Source organism: Mastomys coucha, unplaced genomic scaffold, assembly GCF_008632895.1.
Source record: "Mastomys coucha isolate ucsf_1 unplaced genomic scaffold, UCSF_Mcou_1 pScaffold20, whole genome shotgun sequence".
NCBI classification, from domain to species: Eukaryota; Metazoa; Chordata; class Mammalia; order Rodentia; family Muridae; genus Mastomys; species Mastomys coucha.
The window spans coordinates 133,940,059-133,948,088 of NW_022196903.1; positions in this window are offsets into that span (position 1 = coordinate 133,940,059).

Genomic DNA, 8,030 nt, shown 5'->3' on the forward strand with positions numbered 1-8,030 from the left:
TCTTCCTTCTCCTCCTCCTTCTCCTTTTCCTCCTCCTCTCTCCCCTCTCTTCTCTCATTTTAGGTATTGGACCTGAAACCACTTGCCTTTATTACTTAGCTATAGCCCCAAGCCTAGGATATCTACATTTTAAAACAAACATCAGAGGTATCCCAGATACAAAGTCTACCAATCAGAACCACATTTTTGGAAATAATGCTGTAATCATAAAACAGCATGCTTAATTTCTGTTTACTTAAAATTACTTCTCAGAAAACATTGCCCAGTAAAAGCCATCTCTACTACTCACTGCATTTGGACCAAAGCCAGGATTTCATTGGTTATATTTTAAGAAAGAAAGAAAAAAGAAAGAAAGAAAGAAAGAAAGAAAGAAAGAAAGAAAGAAAGAAAGAAAGAAAAATAGAAAGGAGAAAGGAAGGGAAGGAGAAAAGTAGGGAAGGGAAGGGAAGAGAGAAGAGAAGAGAAGAGAAGAGAAGAGAAGAGAAGAGAAGAGAAGAGAAGAGAAGAGAAGAGAAGAGAAGAGAGAAGAGGAGAGGAGAGAAAAGTCCTCAAATAAAACAGAAAATAAAGCCGTTCTCCTGAGCTAAAATGAAGCTATCAGGTAACCCCTTTAATAAAAACATGAAGTAGTTTATGGTTACAGATGTAAAAATGACTTTCTAGATCATTCCAGAACAGGACCCAAGAGTTTATAACAGAACAGAGACATTTAGTTTCCCATCTATAGTATTACTTTTCCTGCTACTATGATAAAATACAGACGAGGGAGGGTTCATTGTGCTTAAGAGAATGTGGTCCACCATGGCAGACAGTGCTGGTGGTAGGGGTTGTTGGTCCTCCTGCATCCAGTGTCAGAAAGGAAGGGACAGTGAGGCCCCTTGCCCAACTTATCTCCCCTTTGCATACCATCCGAACCTTCTCCCAAGGACTGGGACATTCATATTTCTATTAACTCTATCCTGCAAGTCCCTCACAGGCCGTCTCAGTCTGAGGTTTTCCTAGTCTAGCTAACTCGCCCTTGTGAACCCAGGGGTTTCCTTTCTAGTGGAACCCATATCTGGTAAAGTTGGTGATAATTACAAACTGTCACACACTCTCAACATTCGGCCTGGACAATAATATTAGTAGCTGTGTTTGTAATCCCAGCATTCACAAGGCTCAGACAGGAGGGTCACAAATTCAAGTTCAGCCTGGCCTAAATGAAATCAAAAGCAAACCAAAAATCATTAAATACAAAAATGTTGATATTTCTAAATATCTATCACATGTGGGAAGTTCTTAAGATGTAAAGTGTTGATCTATTTTTCTCCATCCAATCTTGTAGAGTTTTCAATATTATGGATATATACAATAAAAATTTATATTTGACACTCTTTTACATAATGCATGTATCATAAACATTGCCCCATATCATTCAATTTTTTTGAGTATATAAATTTAATTATTTACGTGTTATTCATACTATAAATGCACCATAACAAGACAGCCATTCTTTCTTCATGTATAATTTAAGTTTTTAAAATTTCTCCTGCTATGAGTTACCCTACAATGAGTGTATATCTCTTCCATAGTTTGGGTTATTTCCCTCAAGACAAATTACCCAAAGTTTCATATTAAAAAGACACAAAGGCACTAACACTTATGCTGCTCTTTACAAATACTCTGCAGACACATTCTTAGCAAATTATAATTTCTCAGTAACATTGAGAAAGTACTGAGCTGGGCATAATGGAGCACATCTATAATCCTAAAGCTTGGGAATTGGAAGCAGGAGGATCAGGCGTTCAAGGGCATCCTCTTCTATATAGTGAAATTGAGACCAACCCGGGCTACATGACTTCTATCTCACAAAAACACAAAGAAAGGAAAAAAGGAAAGAGGAAGGTAGCAAGGGAGGATGGGAGGGAGGGAAGGAGAGAGGGAGGGAAGGAGAGAAGAAGGGAGGGAGGGTCTAAGCAACCACAGAGGTTTTCATAATCGATCGAGAATTTAAAGCAATATGGAATAAAACCTTTAAAATGTATGTAGCTTATGCCACAACAACACCAAGTACATTTCCTCATGGAGAATTTGTGTATAAGGTGCCTGCATGGCCAGGAAGCTGCAATTACTAGCTGTTTTCCTCTGTCTTTCTCCAGCGCTCACGCCCACCCCCTGCCCCACCCAGCCCCCCTCCCTCCTTCAAGCTCTCTCTTGGAAGCATTTTGTCAGTAACTCCAGGTAAAGACCATAGGAATGCTTGTTTCCACCCTTCCTAAGGAATCGTCAGTTTTGGGATTTCTCTGTAAGTGCTTTTCTTATTCCTTTTCTTTGCCAACTTATTAATAAAGCTTGTGACTTCCCACTTAATGAGTTTTCTAATTGGCCTACTTTAATTTCTTGTTCTGCGAAACTCTTCTCAATTAGCTTTCATAAACCTTTGCTGATTACCCGCTGATTTACTCACAATCTTGATTAAACACCTCTTTGTAACATTTACTAACTGGGGAGAACACTCCAAGTCCCCTTAGCCTTGCAGCTCTGAGATCTCAGCCACTTCATCACTCCACAGACCCCACTGGCCTCGCTGGGCTTCCAGCATCTTTCCCTAGAAGCCTGCTCACCCTTCCAAGCACATTTTCTCCAGCCCTCGATTCTGGCAAAATGCATTTCTAACTAAGCATGGGACCTGTTTGTCTAAATCTAGGTGTGCATATTTTCCTGTTTTTCTATCAGCAATGGAACAGAAATCTATGAGACTGTGTGTCAGGATACCTGAGTTCAAGTCTTTATTCTAAGGACGATTGCTTTTGCATAACTTCACCAATACCAAGTTTTTTCATCCCATGCAACACTAGAATGAGACACTTCTCCAGCTGCAAGCCTGGAGCACCTCAGTGATGTTGGGTAAGCAGTGAGTGGTTGATAAACACAAAAATCCAAAAGAAAGAGACACCTCCAGCTCCACCTTCCAGGGTTCTAACTTTCTGATATCTTTATCGCAAGCGCAGCCTAGAATTTTCAAGATCTTCCATGCCACGTACATTCTCCTGATGCCTTTATCATCACCAAGTGTTCATGCACTCCTTAAGGAGGTTTGTCTACCGACAAGACGTCTCTCTTAACTGTGGACCTCAACACAAAATATGACAAATTGGAAAATTGAAAGGTATGCTTTAAAAAAAAAATGGCATAGGGACAAACGTGGAACTGCAAAGAGAGGTAACAAAACACGAAACATGAACGAATTCAGGTCTTTATGTCTGGCTGAAGGGCAAGCCACCAGATGCTAAAGAGCCAAGCCTCTCTACCAGGTTACCATGATGATAATAATGAAGAAATAATGACAATCCAGCAGCAGTCAGCAGGGGAAGGAAGCTGACAATTGCTTTGGATATTTATTAAGGAAATAAAAGGTCATTTGATAGAAATAGTATAATATATTAAAAACCACCAAACAGGGCCTTAAAGGGCTTCACTAACAGACAGGGAGACAGAAGGATAGGGAGAGAGAAAGCCACCCAGAGAGGATGGCAGGAGAGAGACCAGAGAACCCGTGTCTGTGGCAATCCCCTGAGAAAGCTCAAGAGTGAAGGAAATGTCAGACTTTCATTAATATGTTGGGTAGGCTGGCAGGAAGTTGTAAATAGCTTGATTTGTTTCAACATAACGCATGACAAGAAGCATGAGTAACCAGGTACTCCATGGTTAATTTTATGGTTAGGACCATAAATTGGGAACCTTTGTTAGGCCACACCACAGACAGATTCCTGATCCTCTATCCCAGGAAGAGCTGCAGGGAGGTATGGCCTGATCCCTTCAGGCTGCAAAACCTGGTTACTTCTGTTTTAAAGGGCCTATAGGTGTATGTACTACATGTACATGCACATGCACACGCACACACTCACAGGTATTTATGTGTGTGAGTGTGTGTGAGTGAGCGCATGAACATGTGCATGTGTGTGCAAAATCCCTAAGGAAGGACATTGTTGAGGAGACCATGGGGAAAGAATCAGTATGGTCCTTCTTCCGTTTTTGCTCTGTCAGACTCCTCAATGTCAAACCCAATCAGAAGCAGAGAGGGAGGCCGTTAACCCAAGCCTGTCCACACTAGTACCTGGTCAGAAGCCCAGAGGAAGCCAGGAAGGTAGCACAGGCCAACTGAGGGTCCAGATGCGGTTCACCCAAAAGTGGTAAAGGTCCTTACTTGGGGAAACGGGTATCTGGAATTCACTCAGTATATTTTATCTTTTGTTTATTCAGTAAAGTCTTTAGAAACACAGACACACACACACACACACACACACATATAAACTCATAAGCAAGTATCTTGTTGTGGTACATTTAAAAGTGTTTTTGACAGCTTTTTAGGTAAAATTTTTTGTACATATAGTTCATTTTACCTCAGCTGAAAAACAGTATGCTCTTCTAGGTTATAAATACAACAACTTTCCTGAAATAATTTTGTTACATAAATTTAACTTTTAACATACTGTTATTATCTCCCTAGCCACGCTCATTCTTATTTTAGAAGATGTAAAGCACTCTTTTCATACACTGTGTTCATGCTCTATACTCTTAGGAATAGAGAACTTATAGTGTGGATGAGATTTGATAATTGGACAGGTTGGGTTTTTCCACTCCCAGAATGTGATCTGTGACACTAACAGCATTTGAGTGTCCTCTGCTTCGGGGTCAGTGGCGGCCTGAGTGTCCTTACTGGTTGGTATATAACACTGTCGTCATCAGACTTGGGAGTGCCTAGGACCTCAAGCACACAACCACAAGACTGATGTGTACAGCGTAGGTAGATAGAGAAGGTCCTTGAGTGTCATCGCAGATATCCCCCTGCAGCTGGCAAGCATGGCGAGGCTGTGAGGTTGTGGAATGTCATTACTGAAGAAGGGGAGATGCTACGACCACTGCGTGCTTTTAGCAAGTTTGCTGAACAGTATCCCAGTGTTTCTTTAAAAAAAATATATCTCTTTGTGCGTGATGTGTGTGTGTGTGCATGGGTGCATGTACGTGGACATGCACAGATGTCTCCATAGGAGCCCAAACAGGGAACCAGACTGCAGTTGGAGTTACAGGCAGTTATGGTCCTGGGAACTGAACTCCAGACCTCTGCCATAGCAGCAAGCCCGCTAAATCCATAGGTCCTTGCTCCAGCCCACCAATATTTCTTAATAAATATTCCCTATACTCACTTCCTTAATATTTTCGCACTCATTCTTAATATTGTTAAGTATACTACAGGTAAGAAGGTGAGCTATGAGGAGTAGAGAGAAAGTAGATGCAGGGTAAATTAAAGAAGAGACGCGAGGGAGGACATAGCCCCAAACCAAGGTCCTTCTCAGGCACAGCAGACAGTGGTGTGAGGTGGAAACGCCTAGAAAGGACCACAAACGTGCTTCAGAGAGGCACACGTGTGTTTCCTCTGTGTCCAGTTTCCCACACTATCACCTTCAACTTTGTTCTTGTCTATCTGGATGCCACCCCTCCATCCCTAACGGCAAAGAAAATAAGAAAATTAGCTGAGAGAAGCTGCTGAACTATTCTTTTTTTTTTTTTTTTTACTTGTAATAGTTCAATGAATATGTCAGGAGCAGCAAAGCCACAAAGATAAAATCCATTTCTTGTTTTAACCAAGTGTTGCACTGGAAGAAATTAACTGTAAAATTATTAGTCAGATTTTTTTTTCTGGGAAATGACGGTGACCGGGAGAGGGGTTGACATTACTCAATGGGTTTTAGAGATGCTTTGGTGTCCTTCACACAACTCCCCAGGGGGCCTGGAGTTTCCAAACAAAGAACAGACACCATGACACTTAGTATTACACAACAAATTTATAACCAACCCAAGAATGTGACTGCAGAACATCACACTCCTCTGAAGTTCTTTCATAGCAGCTGGAAAATATTACAGGCACTACGGTAGCCAAACTCAATATATATTCATGAATGCTTTAAGTGTACAACTGAAATGTAGCCCTCATGGTCTGAGCCAGGGGGGCATTTGGAAATAACGAAGCAGAGAAGATATTTTATGAAGTCAGCAGAATATAAGAGATTTCCTCCCAGACGCTACAGTTAGATTCCTAAATCCAGAGTTAGAAAACTATCTGGCGTCCTGGTCATGTTTCTATGACCAGCAGCAAGCTCAAGGAGAAGATGGTTGGTTTCATCTTATTGGTCACTGAGGGAACACAGGGCAGAAACTCAAGCAGGAACCTGAGTGAGGAACTGAAGCATAGGCTATGGAGGTGGTCCTCACAGCTTACTCAGTCTGCTTACTTACACAACTCAGGATGACTACACAGGCATGGTGTCATCTGTTGTAGGCTGGGCCCTTGCACATCAACTATTAATCAAGAAAATGTCCCACTGGGTTACACATAGACTAATCTAGTGGGTTCCCTACGGTGTGCACATCACGGGAACATCTGAAGCTGAGTCATCAATAAAGCAGAGTATAATCCTTGACCCACAGTATTCTGCAGCACTGGACTTAGAGCATACAGAAATTATCTCCTATCAATTTTTCTACAGGTTATATCCTGAAAATGTCCATGTGCTAGGAATTATGGATCTTGGAAAGCAATTTAGGCAATGGTCCATGTTCATTCTCCTGTGGAATTGTCATCTTAGAGGTTTGCTGCTTCTGTCGTCCTGGAAGCTTCTATCCTCTGTACAATCTAATCTAGATTAGAATGTTTTCACCCTCAGACTCGCTGCTAAATAATCTCACCCTTTCTAGTTCTTTCTGATCTCTGGCTGGCTGATTCAATTCAGCTGTTCTGGCTTAAACTCCTCTCCAAGCTGACTGGATCAATTTGACTTTTCTGGGCTTCTCATGAGTTGCTCTTCTTGGCCAAGAAGGAGCCAGATAATTAGAAGGAGCCAGGAGATTAGAACAAACTGTCAATTATCATTCTGTTTTCACCTGTATCTAGCTTGTTCCCTCTTTAGCCTGTCTATCACTGCCCTGGTAAAACTCTCTCTCTCTCTCCCTCTCTCTCTCTCTCTATCTCTCTCTCTCCCTCCCTTCTTCCTGCATTGCTTCCCTTTCCACTCTCCTGAGAGTTGGGAACATTCTAGTCTCTCAAATCTTTCTCTGATTCACCACGTTGTGTGCTACTTCATTAGACAACACGTTCAAGCATGGCTACTTCCTTTAAAAATCACTTTATTTTCATTGTTTTGGATTAAAGGTATATACTAAAGGCATGTCTGTGTTCCAGCCAGAGGGATTAAAGGTGTGTGGTAAGGACTGAGTCACATGATAACACAATCTTGGGATTCACCAAGTGATTAAATATCCTGCAACATAGCTTAATAATTCAATGCTAACACGCTGAAGGGACACTTTTCTATCATGTGTCTTCACAGAGAGCAATTCCTGTTGTGATTGTGTGTATGTGTGTGTGTGTGTGTGTGTGTGTGTGTGTATGTATGTGTCATATGTGTATGTGCACATGTACATGCAGGTGTGCATGTGTGTTTGGGGGTCAGAGGGCAATGGTATCTTCCTTCATCCCTCTCCACTACTTCATTTTTAAAAGATTGTTGTGATTACAGTTGTGTGTGTGTGGTTGCATGCACGGGTGCCAAGGTGCAGGTGCGAGACCAAAGGACAACCTACAGGAGTCAGTCCTCTCCTTCCACTGTGTTTCTCAGGGATTAGACTGTCTGTCAGGTTTGATGAGCCTGACAGTGACCCATCTTGGATCAAATGCCAAGTCCATTCATAAATGTGGAAATAAACTAAGATCTGGCTTATAAGACTGGTGCTTCTAAGCAGCCATTCGGTGCCTTACACAGTGAGCTTCCAGATAGATTTCCTACCTATTTTTCGATCTCATATAAGCAAGAATATTCATTCAGGAAATATTCACTGAGTGCATTCCTGAATACAGCCATGTGCCGGCCCCTGTATTCAGCACTAGGAACACAAAAATGAAAAAAGATGCTATTCCTGTTTGTAAGTAGGTCTCCACTGAGCAAGGGATAATGCCAGGTGAAAAACCGATCATTAAGTAGAAGCAAACATTA